Genomic DNA, 16,559 nt, shown 5'->3' on the forward strand with positions numbered 1-16,559 from the left:
TACAATATATCGATTTTCTGTAAAACAAAAGGGGTTCGGTTAATGGCGTAGAGTTCTGAGACCTAAATATATTGGTAAGCCATAACCAATTTTGTATTTTTTTCTTTCTATTGTTTTTTTTTTTTACTTTCAAACAAAATCGGTCCGGGGAGTCATTCCGAGGTTCATAGAGAATGAAGTCGTTCGTTTATTGATAAAGCATATTTTTTGCTATTCCACTTTCTGAAATCTTTCCCTTATTCGCCCCGTTTCCAAAATCTATACTGTCGGTCGTAGATTATTGGTTATGATTTTGTTCCCCTCCATACATTTCAATCCGTTATGAAAATTAACCCCTCTCCTGCCAGTGAATCTTTTCTGTTTTCTTGGTGCGACTACTCTCTCTTATGCCGGCACAAATTAAGATGAAGGATGGCTAATTATAATGCACCTGTTTTTCCTTTTTTATGACCTGTCATATAGGTATACTAGAAACCTGCTTGATTCTTATGAAGGTTAGCGAAACTACTGTTTTTCATTGAAAATAAAAGGACTGGAACTTTGACAGAAATTCGAAATAATACTGACGTTGCGTAACAGAAAACCGCCGTATTTTGGAAACAATTAATGTGGTCATGGCAACTCGGCAGCGAGTCGCGGACTCGAGACTCATCGCAGCCAGACGTTTCGGAGCGACTCAGTGGGTAACTGACTGCTGTGACGTGAACGTTACGCCGAGCGACGTTTGGTGGTTTATCAGTGGACCCTGTTTTTTTTTTTCTGGCTCTTCGACAGTTCGTTGCTATTACGATTTTTTCTTATTAGGCCAGTTAGAATGTTCGTTCGTTTCGAGTGACTGGTGTTTATGTAAAAACGTGAATGCTTGAATTATAGGTAATGTATAAGAGAAACTGAATTACGATTGACATAGGCCTATATTTGTTGAGTGTTGCGTATTATATGGGGAAATGTACATTTATCAACTGCATTTTGGCGATGTTAAATCCCTATTACACATAAGCTGCCATATGTGTTAAACGGCCAAAAAGATTACAATAACAGTTATTTGATAAGATGTGATCAGTCAATTAGCACTGAAGGGACCAGTTTGTCAAAAAACTTGGTGAATTAATTTTCAAGACTGGAATATTTGAAAAAGTTCATATTCTTCCGTAAGACAGTTGATCTAAAAGACAATTAAGTCTGGTCGTATTGTAATTACATATAAATAATTTAAAACGCCGATTACACAACGTGACAAGGAAGAAGATAACTGGTAGACCTTCGTGTGTTCCTTCACTAGGAACCAAAGACTTCGTTTTAAGCCCAAAATACCACTTTGTCCATTGAACATACTCCAACACTTCTGTCAAGCTGAGAGTGGCCCCTGAAGTGATGTGAAGTTGTTTCGATTCGTAAGTGTTGTGTTGTTTTTTCTTAACATCATCATGTACAACTCTTTAGGCCTAATCGTAGGCTTATATTAAGTGATGGATAATGAATGTTTTTATAATACTTCAAATAATGCATAGTGGGGGTTGTGTGCGCCAGGGATGGTTGGTGGGTGGGTGGAGAGGGCTGGGTGAATGATTGTTAGGACGCAGCAGTCCTGTAATTAGGTAAGGATCCTTATGCTGCCTTGGATTAGTGTAACTAATGGTAGGAAAGTAATTCCTTCTTGATTTATAGAATTTCGTATGAACTAGGCCTAGGTAGCAGTGAGCCTTGTTGTCTGTTGAAATACTCAGAGTTAGGCCCGTTTAAAATATCGTACCCTGGCTGTTGTTAAACCTGTCTGTATTTTAATTACCTTTTAAATTTATTTTGGCATCCAGAAGTGAGAGATGAGATAAAATGTACTTTCCCTTTCTCGTGCCCCGTGGGCGGAGGGGCAATGTTTTACTGCCATATCGAGACGACTGAAAGAATAGGCAAACGCTCATGACCACCCGGAACAACCTGACCCTTTGGGTGTTAAGAGAGGTGAGTTTGGCTTCAAGTTCCCCCAGGGCTTACGTTGCGAAATCATGCACCATTAAGCCATGCGGCATTGGGAGTCCTTTTGGTATAGGTAAAAAAAAAAAAAAAAAAGTAACACCCGGATCGCCCTCAGAATGCTGGTACAGATTATTTACATTAGTACGGGTAGCAATGACCTAATTACATGAACATGTGCCTTTGTTTTTATTATAATAACCATTCTAAAGTCTTCCACGTTACTGTATTCGTTCGAGATTGTGCTGCTTACAACGTAACTCAACTAGCGTTCTAACTGGACAACAATTGGCGGGAAAAATCGCTGGCGAATTTCATGGTCGTGATTGGGAGGCGAGGCCGCTCAAGATCTTACCTCATGAAACGTAGCATACAGAGCGCGAACCAGGTTGTTAAATGGTGCTGCTGGTTATTTTCTTTGGAGTATTTGCCACATTTTGCCTTAATTTGTTGGCACATTAATTGGCTTTATTAATTGTTATGTTGTTTAGTAATTATATATATATTATATATATAATATATATATATATATATATATTATATATATATATATATATATATATATATATATATATATATTATATATATAATATATATATATGTATTTCTGCATATATTCACAAGCTATTTTTGTCGGAGAACTAGGATGGGGAAGATTTCATATAATGCACAATCTCGTATAAGATTGCTTATGGAATTATCATGTACCTAGATAAGGATAATTAAATGTGGAATAGCCTATATAAGAAGAAAAAAGTCTTGAGTATATATTAGGAGGGAAAGAGTGTTCAAAAACCTTGGCTGTATTATGTTAGGATGTGTACTTGAAGTACTTCATGTATATATATAATATATAATATATATACAGTATATAAAATGTGTATGTGTATGTATGTATATATGAATAATCGCCTCTAATGCACCGTGACGCAAAGAGCTGCTCTGAAATTTCGCCACTGGCTTTTCTTTGTTTTATTTTCCACAGCTTTCTAATCATTTACAGCTTCCATTCTCATCCAACAAAGTCTAGGTCTTCCAACTCTTCTGGTGCCTACGGGAGACTAGCTCCCTGTCACGTACTATTCTTCCAGGGGTTTGTGAAGGACATGTCCAAGCCATGTCATCATTATCTCATCTATAAATGTAACTTCCGTAATTTCCCTTATAGTGTCCCCGTGGGGGTGATAGCGCCGTCAGTGCATCGTAGGCTCTTGAGGTCCTTTGCAGCGTCCCATCGGCCCATAGCTGCAACCCCTTTCATTCATTTTCCTGTACTCCGTTCATTTTCCCTTTCTTTCATCTTCCTTTCCAACCTCTCCTAACAATTGATTTATAGTGCAACTGCGAGGTTTTCGTCCTGTTACGCCGCTCAAACCTTTATACTGTCAATTTCCGTTACAGCGCAGAATGACCTCATAGTTCCCAGGGCTTGGCCTTTGGCCTAAATTATATTCTATTTATTCTATTTTCACTTCATCAAGCTATCTGACTCTTGATATTCTTCTTTAGATTTTATTCTCAAATGGGCAAATTTGTTAAATATGATTTCATTGTTACACCGTGATTCATGGCCGTACAGCAATACAGATGGTACTAGACTTCGAGTACAATCTTATTTTTGTATACCATTTCAGTTTAACTGATTTCCAAATCTCCTTCAGCCTGCCCATTTTAATTTAGCTTTTTTTTTTTTTTTAATCTTTCACTCAATTCCAGTTCAAGAGAACCTGTTCTGGATATCATTGTTCTTAAATATTTGAAAGATTCAGCCTCAATATTTTCTCCGTCTAATGTTATTTCGTCCCCATGTAAATACTTTCCTCATTATTTCTCATCTCTCTAGATATATTCTGCATTCTATTAAGCAAGCATCATCTGCGCACTCCGAGTCCAAGTTTCTATAGTTACTCGAAGGTGATCTAACTTCGACTTACTTTCGTTATAAAATCTGTGAGAAGGGCAAACAGAAAAAGGGGGCTTCTTTCAATTTTGTGATGTGCCGATGTCTGCAAGACAGAACTAACAAATATACTGGGCTTCTTGTAAAAAGATTGTTTGAAAGCAGAATCATCAGAGGTCGGGGTTATGAGGGAGTGGTTAACATGAGCGATTTGCAGTGGACGACATAAAGGATACTTCTGTACAATTGGTTGAACCTGGCCTTTGCAGAGTCTTTAGAAGTGAACTTTCTTTATTTGTTTCCTTCTTTAAGGAGGCAGGAAGACTGTACGACTGCATTCGAGGTCATGAGTTGCTTGCTGAGCTGTGCATTCACAACTGTCTGTATACTCTGCTAGACTTGTACATGAGGTGAAAAAACTCCCAGGCACCTCATTGCAGCTGTTGTGAAGTTCCTCGAGAATTTGTCCCTCATATAGTGTGAGTGTAGTGCCGTCAGTGGAGCATGCGCCGTGCACTGTAGGCACTACTGAAGTGTTTGCAGCGTCCCTTCGCCACCCAGCTGCCCCCATTTTGTAGCCGTTACTCTGTATCTATTCCCGCTTCCTGTCTAACATCTTGGTGTCCAACCATGTAGCTTTTTCTGCTGCATAGGTGTTTTTTTTTCCAGATTCACTTTAGACCTTTGTATTTCAGCATTTTCTGGATCTATTGAGCTTGCTAACTATTCAGACTCCTCCTTTTCACTGTTTTTAAGTGCTTAATGACAAAGTGCCTCAGTGCTTAACTTTATAGCCTAAATTTCTTGGTTCATTCATTTAAGAATCTGTTTGAATGCAATGCAACTGACTGCAGCCTTTGATGGAATGATCCTCTTCGAAAACATTGGTTTTGAATTAAGCCTGTGCATTGAAATCACTACACTGGTTCTGTGAAAATACTCTCTCCTCGAAAGGCCTACTCATCACAGCAAGATCTTAACTTAATAGAATCATTTAGACTTAAGATTGGAAAGTTGAAAAAAAAACCCCGAGGACTTCTTGTTGCTCAATAACTATAATCTTTTCTGTAATCAGTATGATCCCTGTTTATTCCAGACACTCAAATTCAAAAGAAAACATTGCATGGAAAAATGCCAAGTTGGAAGACAAAAGTTGGAAGACCTTTTTTTTGGCCACATCTCGTTTCTCTCGATGTATATCAGTGCAAATTAAATGACTCGGAAGGAAGTGCCCAGGACGGTAGTAAATAGTTCATTGCTTTGGTCAGCAGAGGCGTATGGATTTTTAGGGAACGCACCTAGCTGGTTCCTTCCTTGTACGGCTCGAGAATCAAACGTTGTTATTCATTGTATGAGCTGACAGTGTTACCACCGCTGTGAGGTCGTTTGATAAGGAGCCTTTATACAGTATATATATATATATATATATATATATATATATATATATATATATATATATATATATATATATATATATATATTGATATTTGTGTAATATATATATAAACTTATTCATATTTTCGAATTTTTTTCATATTTTTCAATATACTGTACAGTATATATATTATAATATATATAATATACATATATATATATGTACATATATATATGTATATATATACATATATATATATTATATATATACTGATATTTGTCCATGCAAACTTATTCAGAATATTTTTAAAAATTTTTCTGGTTTGCTGAACTCGGTAGAATCTTTTAATTTTTTTTTAGTTTATATTTGTCCAATAGTGCTTTATCAAATTAACAAGAATTATGATAGGTTTCGTGATGTTAATATTGCTTGGGTATAATATTCAACTTTCATGCATCCTTGATCCTTTTCTCCATTTATTTAAAGATTTGCTTGACAGTTCATCAGATCTGACGTCGAGGTAGGCACTTGGATATTAAATTGTCAGCAGAGAAATATCAAGAATTCAAGGATTTGTTCTTTATTGATTTAGATCGCGTAATTGGTGTCTCCTCTGTCAAGGAGTTCCTCGAGGAGTAAGTCGTCCTCCTTGAGACGGTTATCTGTATCATTTATTTTCTTTTAGGACGAAGTAATTTTCTCTCTCTCTCTCTCTCTCTCTCTCTCTCTCTCTCTCTTTTATTGAAATGATTTGAAAATTATTTTATCGTTACTGAAAGGATATCGATTCACGGAAAACGATTAATTTATATTTTGTGACATCAGAATACATTTAAAGTAAGTCTTAAGTCAGAGATCGATAGATCGATCCCGGACGCATTCTCCTGAGATGTAGCTGAGTACTGGGACCTTTCCCTGAAAAAAGCTGGACGCCACAATATCTTAAAAACTAACCATAGAATTTTCTTGAAAATAATCTCATTGTGTTTCCCACACCCAAATTACTGTGTAGGTATCAATCCAACCTAACCTAACCCAACATAATCTAACCTAACCTTAGGGGCATGGCAAAAAAAACCGGGACTGGTGTAATACTAGCATACATCTCAGGAGTTTGCATCCCGGACATGATTTCTCTCCCTTTCATAATTTCAAGATATGTTATTCATTGTTGTTCGCTATATGTACTGAATATGCTACTTTTACTTTATGAGTGATAGTAGAGGTGAATTTAACATTTCTTTATATTCTCATTAACATTTTATTATTTTGCGTATCATATTTGAATATTGGAGCATGTAAAATCAACACAAAACGTAGCCTAATTAGAGAGAAGTTTAATTATTAAAACAAGACTTTGGTGCCACGCAGTAACCCTTTCTTTAGTACCTTCCTTGTTGGACCCTTCTCCTTTTAGATTGGAAATTGAGATGAGAACAATTGGCCCTTGAGTCGTTAGGCATTTGCCCTTTCTAAAATCCTTCAAAGAGATCATGTCTCAGAGTTTCTCAGGCATGTCTTTCCCAGGAGGGATGCAAGAAAATTTGGATAAGCATGGCCAGAGGACAGACACATGAACTGATCACCTTCCTAGGAGTGTCCCTGGAAGCCAGAACAAGTTTACTTTCAAGTTGGCAGGAAGGTGCTCTTAAGCAAGAGCCCACTACGATTTTGCTACAAAAGCGCCACCCCCCGGACAGGATAATCTCAGTGACCTGAAGTGGCCGATCAACCACCCACAAACTTCTGACAGTGGCCAGTGGAGAAGAAGCTGACCCAGAGGTCAACCTTTACTAAATAATTATAGGTTCATGCAGACTGTGTACAGTCATTGCATACTCGTATAGAGGATCCTCAAGCAAGTCAGGAAACTGTAAGGATTCAAACCCTATATTTAAGAGGACCTTTACCTGATTCTAGACGTAGTCCAGGAGGAGCCTGAAATGTATTTTACTCATTTCTATTTACCAGTCCAGAATTGTCAAGCTACAGGGACGAGGCGACTGCAGAGGTGCTCTTGGAGACGCCCTACTTCTTCGCCGGGTGCCCATGCCTCCTTTAGAAGACTGCTCGTGAGGTTAAATTTTCCTTAAGTCATTGTATGCACATGTAGAGTTGGGTCCTAATTATTGATTAAACTGCCACATCTGGTAAAACTGTAAATGTGTGTTTCTTTGTTTGTGCTTTATTTATATATATATATATAGATATATATATATATATATATATATATATATATATATATATATAATGTATATATATATATGATATGTATATCAACTACGGTTCAGTGCTTCATTGTTTCGACCTCACGAAAGGGTAGTTAAACTTTTTTTTTTTTCATGCAGACATTGGCATGTAACGCATACGCATTTGTTATGTTTAAAGATTTTTTGTTTTGTTTTTTGGGTGTCAACGGCCATATACGGGTCGTGTGAAATTGCTGGAGTAAAGGGATTTAGATAAGGCATATAAAAATACCTTAGTCAGCCTTTTGTATTGAAAGGAAAACGGGAAGGACCTTTGTGTACCGCTCAACTCGAGACCCATTATGTTAAACATATGTTGTGAACGATTAAGAAAATCCGTGGAAAGGAATCGAGTATCATACTGATGACTTAATCTCTTCTGGGAAAATTACGAACTGACAGATCATGTGAAAAAAAAATTTAGGATTTGTACTCGGCAACTATTTAGTATACCGATTTTATTATACTCTCTTAGTATCCCCAGATGTTAATTTGCTAATAATTTTCCAGTAGTACTGGGCTTTTGTGAATTAGAAATATGGCATTAAAGTCAGATATGTCAGTCTTTTGATTCCTGTTTGATTTTCCATGTGTGATTTGCCTTACCCCAGTGCACTGGTCATGCAGACATTGCCTTCATTTTGTACTTTTGATTTGTGTATGTGATTGATCACATGTCTTTGGTCCCTGTCAGCGGAACCTGATGAACCCCATATTCCCTAATTGCTAGCGATTGAGGGATTTTTTTTTCCTTTTGTAAATGTTCATATGTATTCTGTGTACTACCAATTACATTTTTTCGTTGAATAAGGATATTACTCGAAATAAAACTCTGCAGTTACATTCCTTTGCTTCGCTTATGTGCGTATTCTTTCTTCACGCACACACACACATACAGTGTGTGTGTGTTTGTGTGTTTACGTGTGTATGTATAGTTTTTAACAATTCATGTGTGACTTTTTTACACTCAAGTATTAAGCCACAGTGCCCCTTAATGTCATCTTCACTTTACCTTGGGGTAAATTGCATCCAAAGGAATTACATCAATGCAACTTCTCTTGCGTGGATTCGAACCTATGTCATTTGGGTTTGATGTAGGATTAACAGTGACATATCCATTCGACCATCAAAAGAGATGGCCGAATGGATAAGTCACTGTCATCTCTATATCAAACTAAAAAGTCATTGGTTTGAATTCTGCTTAGGGTAGATTAATTTATTAAATGTAATTCCCTTTGAGTAGAAGATGTTCTCTCGGTAAAGTGAATCCTATATTAAGGGTATTTTGGGTTTAATGTAAATGTATTTCATACATTGTGTTATTCCGTTTAGAAAGTCCTGCATTTCCTTATATATATATATATATATATACATATATATATATATATATATATATATATATATATATATATATATATATATATATATATGTATATATATATGTGTGTATGTGTATGTGTGTGTGTTTTGTGTTTTGCACTCATGCGTATCCTTCATTTAGAGCTTCTATGTTTTATAACTTTGTAACACAATTCATAGTATGAAAATCCTTACTGTATATTTTGTGTATCTTAAATTCTGATTTCCTCTAGTGCCAAAAATCATTCTCTGTCCTTCATTTGTCAGGAACACGCACAAACACATGTTTTATATATATATATATATATATATATATATATATATATATATATATATATATATATCTATATTATTTTTTAACGTGCTTTTTATACATTTTTGTATGGGGTAAGCACGATTTAAGGATTTGATACATATAAGGTGATTATCGCTTAGACCCCGGTACGCATCTTTTATATACCAGACCCAACGCCCTGCAGCGAGAAGTTATTGCGCGTATGGCGATGTTCGAGACGTGTGAGATGTTTGTTAGCTTTTGACCTTTGTAGTGGCTTTGTTTTGTGTGTGTGTTTACTGTACATATTTGCTTTTACAAAACCTATCCGTTGATTACATATTTCCCGGATGGGATAGCAAAGTTTGATTCTCTGATCAGCCGGCTTGCGGATTGAACCTCGCCATCTTCCGAAGCTCCTGAGCATCGATCCTACAGTAGGATAACCCCTTTTTATATGTGAGTGTAAGTATTAGTAGCCCAGACCGAAGAGAGCTGAGAAAACTCATTTAACATGTAACTGAATATCAGGTAGCTCTCCAATTGACGTGTTAAGTTTACAAAGGACCGATGTGTTTCAAAGAAATATATCTATATTGCTCCTTTCTTTCCCGGGTTCGACTCCAGAATGACTACCAGGAGCCCCGTACCGAGATGTTTTCAGAATACTTATTTTAGGGGCCAGTGGTTTTATTTATGTTGCATACAAGACAAATACCGCAAGTCAAATTGCATTTCATAGAAGTAGAACATACACACACACACACATATGTATGTGTGTGTGTGTGCATTTTCATGTGTGTACTTTCATATCGGCATAATTAATATGAAATACATAAGATGCGAAAGAAAGCAATGCTTGAAAAAATCTAAAGGAATGGAATTGATTCTTGTTAAGAAATTGTCAGAGAATATTTAGAGATATGAAGACATGCAGACAAAGACGATGGCAACACAGAGAGGTGAAATGGCGGAGAAAAAGAAGAAATAGAATCACGAATGGAAGAAGTAGCAGTGGTTAGTTCCTACTGTCGAATGCTGTGGGCGCCCGCACCTTAATATTGGCTGATTTGTGGACAGTTTGAGTTAAGACTGTTCTTTATGGAAGCAAATTGCTCTCTCTTTCTCTCTCTCGATCATTTACTATTCATGGTACTTTTAGAAAAGACAATTCATCATCGAAATGTCACGTGTCATGTCTGGATTTTTATGCGCTGCGATTGAGTGATTTTCTTTTATATACCTTTGGATCTTGCTTCTTTTCCATTTACCTGTTGATTGACATGGCTTGATTACACCATACGACTGTGATGTTTGCGAGCTAAATCATAATCAGGCTATCTTAATGAATGTAACTTTGTGTCCGTGCATTTTATCAAGTTTGCCAGGACTTAGATCCACACGAATAGTTTTTTTTATACATTTTGTTCAGTATACCTCGTTTACGTGACCATTTAAAGGAAATGTTACCTAAAGTACTATTATATTTGTTCCATGTGGCCATAGTGGTATGTATTGTTTTGGCTCTTTCATGCAACAGTTTTACATAGATGAGCTATCCACCATTGTTTATCTGACTTTACCTGTAATTTAACCAGTGAACCGGGAAGACTTATTTCACACGTTCCTTTTGTTAATTCGTTGAATCGAATCATACATTTAAGGGCTGACACATGCCAGATTTAGGACGAGTTACCGTTTTCATATTCAGAAGGAATAGCAGGTCTGGCAACTATTCTTGTAGCTGTTTCAGTGATCAGCCATATCCTCCAGGAACGCAGTCCCTAATGATATGGGGGAATCCATATGTATTCCATTTTAGGGCCAGGTATAGCAGTTCTCGATAAAATGGACGAAGGATATCGAAAGCTTAATATTGTGTATTACTGTAAGTAAAATTAACCGTCTCCTTAATGTTATCTACGCTGACGAGGAGACGAGTTGTCTCAAAATTGTGTGTCAGTCTAATATTCAAACTCTCAAAAAGTATGCGGTGAAGCACCACTCCATAAGAATCGTTAAAATTACTAAAAAATAATTAAGAGGGAAAGAATAAGCTAACATTGCTAGATAAGTTACTACACCACAGTCATTGCTTAACCTTTCACAGTTAAGCAAGGCATAACTAATGACCAGATGCTCATTAAGTTAGGTTAGACAGGTGAACATTAACCCACTTGAATTACGTTATGTAGGGTCTCATGAGTAACGTCGTCTAAGAGTTCATGTTATTTACATCTTGACGTACTTGATTCAAGGGAAACAAAGGTCTTATGAGCTGTCCATTATTATATCTTGGCAGATTGTTCTTTTAATCCAGTGTTGGCATTGTTAATTCAAGATCAGTCTCGGAGATCTAGAGATGCGTGCTTGCTGCGGTCTCATATAGAAGGTTGCTTTCATTCTGAAGGCATGTAACTTTTATGCTTAGCAAGCTGAGTTGGCTATCTTGGCTCGAATCTTTTTAGACAATAAAAAACTACGATAGTGTTTATGACTTTCTACCCATAAAAGGCAAAGGGTATTTGCTATGTATCTATGTATCTGGTAATGGAGAGAACTTTATTCTGTTGAGTACTTATAGCTGCTAGAATTTGAAATATCTAGTCCTTTTCACAAATACTCGTAACTTTTTCTGTGATTTGCAGTATAATCTAAGAGTAGATCTTCAGTGGATAAGTCACGCTGTTTATGATGATTTTGGTCATCGCAACTCGCAGCCACAGCCCGACAAAGACACCATGAACGTCACTTCAACCGATGGCTAGAAAGAGATCCTGTCTTCTTATAAGGACCATATTTTACATCATGATCTTTTTTCTATATTATGATAATATGTTTTAGGAAGAGTGCTTAACCTGTCAACCGACACTTTCACTTGACAGGCGGGAAGCTCGTGTAGTATTTGCCACATACCTATTATTATTATTATTATTATTATTATTATTATTATTATTATTATTATTATTATTATTATTATTATTATTATTATTATTATTATTCGGAAGATGAACCCTATTCATATGGAACAAGCCCACAGAGGCCATTGACTTGAAATTCAAGCTTCCCAAGAATATGGGGTTCATTAGAAGTAAGAGGAGGTAAAGGGATATACAGAAAGAAGAGGTCTCACTTATCAAAAAAAATAATTAGCAAATTAATAAATATATAAAAATGTAATAAAATGCAAGGAGAATAGTATTAGGGTAGTAAGTAATGCATTGCATCTTCGCTTGAGCTTTTGAAGTTCCAATTACACAACATCCCCAGGGAGACTGTTCTATAAACCAACGGTGTGGAATAAAGGACTCTGGAACTTAGTTCTACAGCGAGTCGCATTGACTGAATATTGGTGCTGCTGTTCAGCTAACCTGGTTGCTCTCGGCAGAAAAAGGGGATCAGGGATCAATTGTGAATGTAGAAAATCTCTGTACACAATTAACACTCCGCCAGAAGCCAGTGAGGTTGCATAATTATTTTGAAGATCTATAACTTGCTATTTTAAGAAATTATTTAAAAAAAACTTCTCAAGCCTCAACATCCCAAGCTGAGGCATTACATAAAAAAAGCCAGGGGACTGGCATTCCAATGCGTAATGCATAAGAAGCTCTCTTGATGTGCCATGTAAGAAGTCAGCCAAGGGAAGAGTCGGCAGGCTCATGAGTGAAGTACTTGATGATAATTGCGATATCAATAAACTGATGTTTGTAAAGAAGATTTACTTTTATACTTTTATTTCAGAATTTAACTTCATCAGATTTTACAGATTTGTTTATTTAATTTTACTAAAGACTATATTATATATATATATATATATATATATATATATATATATATAATATATATATATATATATATATATATATATATATATATATATATATATACTGTATATATGTATATATGTATACTATATATATATTTATATTTATAGTTTTGGATGAATTTTAGCTAGATTTATGATGTTAGATTCTCAGAGGTGAATGGCCTTAGTTGTCCCAGTGCCTGGCATATTTGCCAAAAATCTGTAAATCAGTCAACCAAAGGAAGAGTTATTTTGCTCCAGATATATATTAAAGTATAAGACCCTATCCTAGATTCAGTTTCATTTTGATCTGCTAGCTTCCCCACAGACTTGAACCGAGCTTCTTCGTTTATCTCTTTGTACGTAATATTCGTTGAGAGATTGTCCTTAATACCTCTCAATACAGCTAGTTCTCTTGACAGAAAATAATTCTAATGACTTTCGTATCCCTTTTACAAGTTCTCTCAAAAGAACCAGAAAAGTCCATGGGACGTCTTAGAAAAAAAGAAGAATCCTGATCTCATGATCGCAGAAAGCTCAATCACTATGGGAAGCAATCATTTTCTTACTTTATAAGGTGGACATAGTGTCGTTGCACGGCTAGATTTTTTCGTTTTGTCTTGTCAAGTGTCCTGAAAAAATGTGTCAGCTCATTTTTTCTTTTAATAAAACAAGACGCAAATTGACAAGTGCGCTTGTGTACAACATGTGTATAACAAATGCGGTAAGGGTAGATATAAAATGTATAGGAAGACAGGCTGCCCGCATGTTAAGCGGTAGTTTTTGAAGGCGGCGGTGGCAGAGAGGCTGGTGTTGGGGTTGGGGGTGGGTTGCCAGGGGTCGAAGGGTGCCGAGTATCCCCGCCTCCCAACAAGAAGACTGTGTCGTCGTCATTCCTTTGGATGTTGGTGAAAGGAATAAGCCTAGGAAGACCAATTTCTTTAAACACGTAGGATACGATTGTAATGTGAGGACAAGTTGTTCTGGAATCCTGACGCTTATTTTTGTTGTAACGGAAGACAAAGAGATAGAGAGAGAGATCAGAATGAAAGAGAAAAGAAGCAAAATGTTGAAATTGTTGTCGTTCACCCAAGCGTTGATGGGTTCTCTTTTGGACCCAATTGGAATGGGCCGTAACTTAACGGCTAAAATAGATCTCGGGTTAAATGGGGTCCGCTAGGATAATTTCAATAGGTTTTAAGGGGAGTTTGTTCGGAGGGAGGAACGAAGCACTGAGTGGGGAAAAGGAAGAGGAGGAGCAGCGGAACAGAGGAAAGTGAGGAGTGGGGGAAGAAGAGAACTGCAGTGTTCCTATCTTTTGTCCGATGGTGTAGCTTTATGGCGAGACATAGCCGCTTGAATCAGTTTTAGTAATTTCTTATTTATTTTTTGCTTTTTAATGTGGCATGAACTTAGTGATTTTTATGTAAAAGTTCGAACCTAAGTAGAAATGTGTGAAATCTGCCTATATTTGGCCATTACCTTTTGACGTGCAAGCTCCAGATCTGATGCGCGTGTGGTTGAAGTCTTCGTCATGATACTGTTACGTAAGAAGTTTAAAAGTACAGGGGAAAGGCTGTATGTCACAAATACGGACCTATAAAGAGCTTATGATGTAACGACAGAAATGCAATTTGGAGGGTGTCTATTATGTATACGATACACGAACGATATGTTGCATAGAGCGATTAAAAGTTTTATGATGGAAACTAAGTGTTTGTTAACATGTTTAGAATAGTAATTGATTTGCACATTATAGTTTTGCTTCTTTTGCCACCACTCCTTCATAGAGTGTGAAAAATTCCTGTTGCTTTCATTGTGTTTATGTGACTTATTCTAACAATAACTTACCGGATACCATTTCAGATCTTACGTCTTCGCTAGGTTGGGATCAGAGGTCAAAATTACGTTGATTTAAACTAATTTTAGGGATGTGAATCAGTATTTAAGGAAAGCCCAGACTAAAATTGCCAGTACCATGAAAAAATCCTTTACCATTAAATAATTTTTCTATAGAGGATGGAGCTCTACATCTCCTGTCAATAAATTGTTACTTGACCAATTTGCGTATCTGGATCCTTATTATTTGCTGCCTAATCGCCTTTGGTACCACATTTAGTGATTAGCCAGTGAAGGAAACCATATGAATATCGTTCTGAAACTTTGTTTTTTTGCCATAATCTCTATCGCGGCTTTCATTTAGCTCAAGCTGCCATGTTTAATGGTATTATGATTTGTAATTAGGCTTATTCAGTTCTGCTTCATTCAACTTTACCATTTTTCACTAATAGAGAATCTAATTTCGTATGTGGAAGTTTCCTAGTCATGATTTATCACCTTTCGACTTGTTCCATAAGAATGTATGCTGTATTCATTAATAATAATAATAATAATAATAATAATAATAATAATAATAATAATAATAATAAAATAAATTTTACTCCTTCATTTTTCATAGTCTTGTTTTCAACCTGGAGAATAATGAGTCTAAAACAGAAAAAAAACATTCAATTAGCAGGGTAGGCACATGAAAAACTCTTGCCGGAAGGTATATGCCTAGAGAGCTTCTGATGAGATTTTGATGAGCTCCGGCTCTTAAAGTCAGGTAAGTTGTGTAGTTTAATGGATCTGATGATACTTTAGTGAAAGCTCAGGAGGAACGTACTATTAGTGGGAGATTTAAGTACGCATCCTTTTTTCTTATTGTAAAACTGGCAGTCATACCCAGAACTTAATATGTCTCTCTCTCTCTCTCTCTCTCTCTCTCTCTCTCTCTCTCTCTCTCTCTCTCTCTCTCTCATGTTTAGAGATCGATTATGTAGCCAATACTTTTTATAGGTAGTCGATAGGAGGTCAAGTTATTCGAAGAAACGCAAAATATTTTAGCTGTCCTGTAAATGGGTGTGGTAAAATTTAAAACCAAGACTACATAATAAAAGCGTAAAATTCACACAAGATATGGGTGCATCTTCTCCTCACCTCCTTATATAAGCTCAGTGTCAGAGTAGAATATGCAGCAGCTGCTCTGGAAATGCTATGGGTCAGAAAGATGAGCTCCACATGTACAGAGAGTAGGAAATCATCTGGAAGAGCACAAGGGCTTGATCACGTGTGATTGATGTTTATACTATTATTGTTAAAAATTGTTAGTGTATACCGACCGCAAACGTTTCACTTTCTTCCTGATAACTTTGAAAATACCTTTTTTTTTTTTTTTTTTTTTTTTGTTAGTAACTGGAGGAAGCACAGTTTGTATCTAGATAAGAGCGAATTCTGCCTGTAGATGGAATCCATAGTGTTTATTCCCTAGGTGGAAGTTGTACTTTTGTGTTACTATATCTGATTGGGAAAAGAGATAGACGTTTGAACTGCACCTATGATCTTGACATAATTTCGTTTCCGTTCAGCAGTAAACCTTACTGATTCCCGTAGAGGGGTAGTGCCGTCAGTGCACCTCATGCGGTGCACTGTAGGCGTTACTTAAGGTTCTCTGCAGCGTGCCTTCGGCCCCTAGCTGCAACTCCTTTCACTTCTTTTACTGTACCTCCGTTCATATCTTTCTTCCATCTTACTTTCCACCCTCTCCTAACAATTGTTTCATAGTGCAACTGCGAGGTTTTCCT

General features: G+C 36.5%; 1 protein-coding gene across 3 annotated transcripts in view; it reads left to right on the top strand.

The window, feature by feature from the left end:
* The first annotated feature begins 659 nt into the window (after nt 1-659).
* The window catches only part of nvy (CBFA2/RUNX1 partner transcriptional co-repressor nervy), a 314,183-nt gene continuing 298,283 nt past the window's right edge, over nt 660-16,559 (top strand). For 2 of the 3 annotated variants that reach the window (XM_067106557.1, XM_067106559.1), the window contains exon 1: nt 679-1,394. The gene's annotated coding sequence lies outside the window, so the exon portion shown is untranslated. Of the gene's footprint in view, nt 1,395-16,559 lie in introns of all 3 variants that reach the window. The other variant, XM_067106554.1, reaches the window with a different exon arrangement.

The sequence above is a fragment of the Macrobrachium rosenbergii genome, chromosome 7, assembly GCF_040412425.1.
Source record: "Macrobrachium rosenbergii isolate ZJJX-2024 chromosome 7, ASM4041242v1, whole genome shotgun sequence".
Taxonomy (NCBI): domain Eukaryota; kingdom Metazoa; phylum Arthropoda; class Malacostraca; order Decapoda; family Palaemonidae; genus Macrobrachium; species Macrobrachium rosenbergii.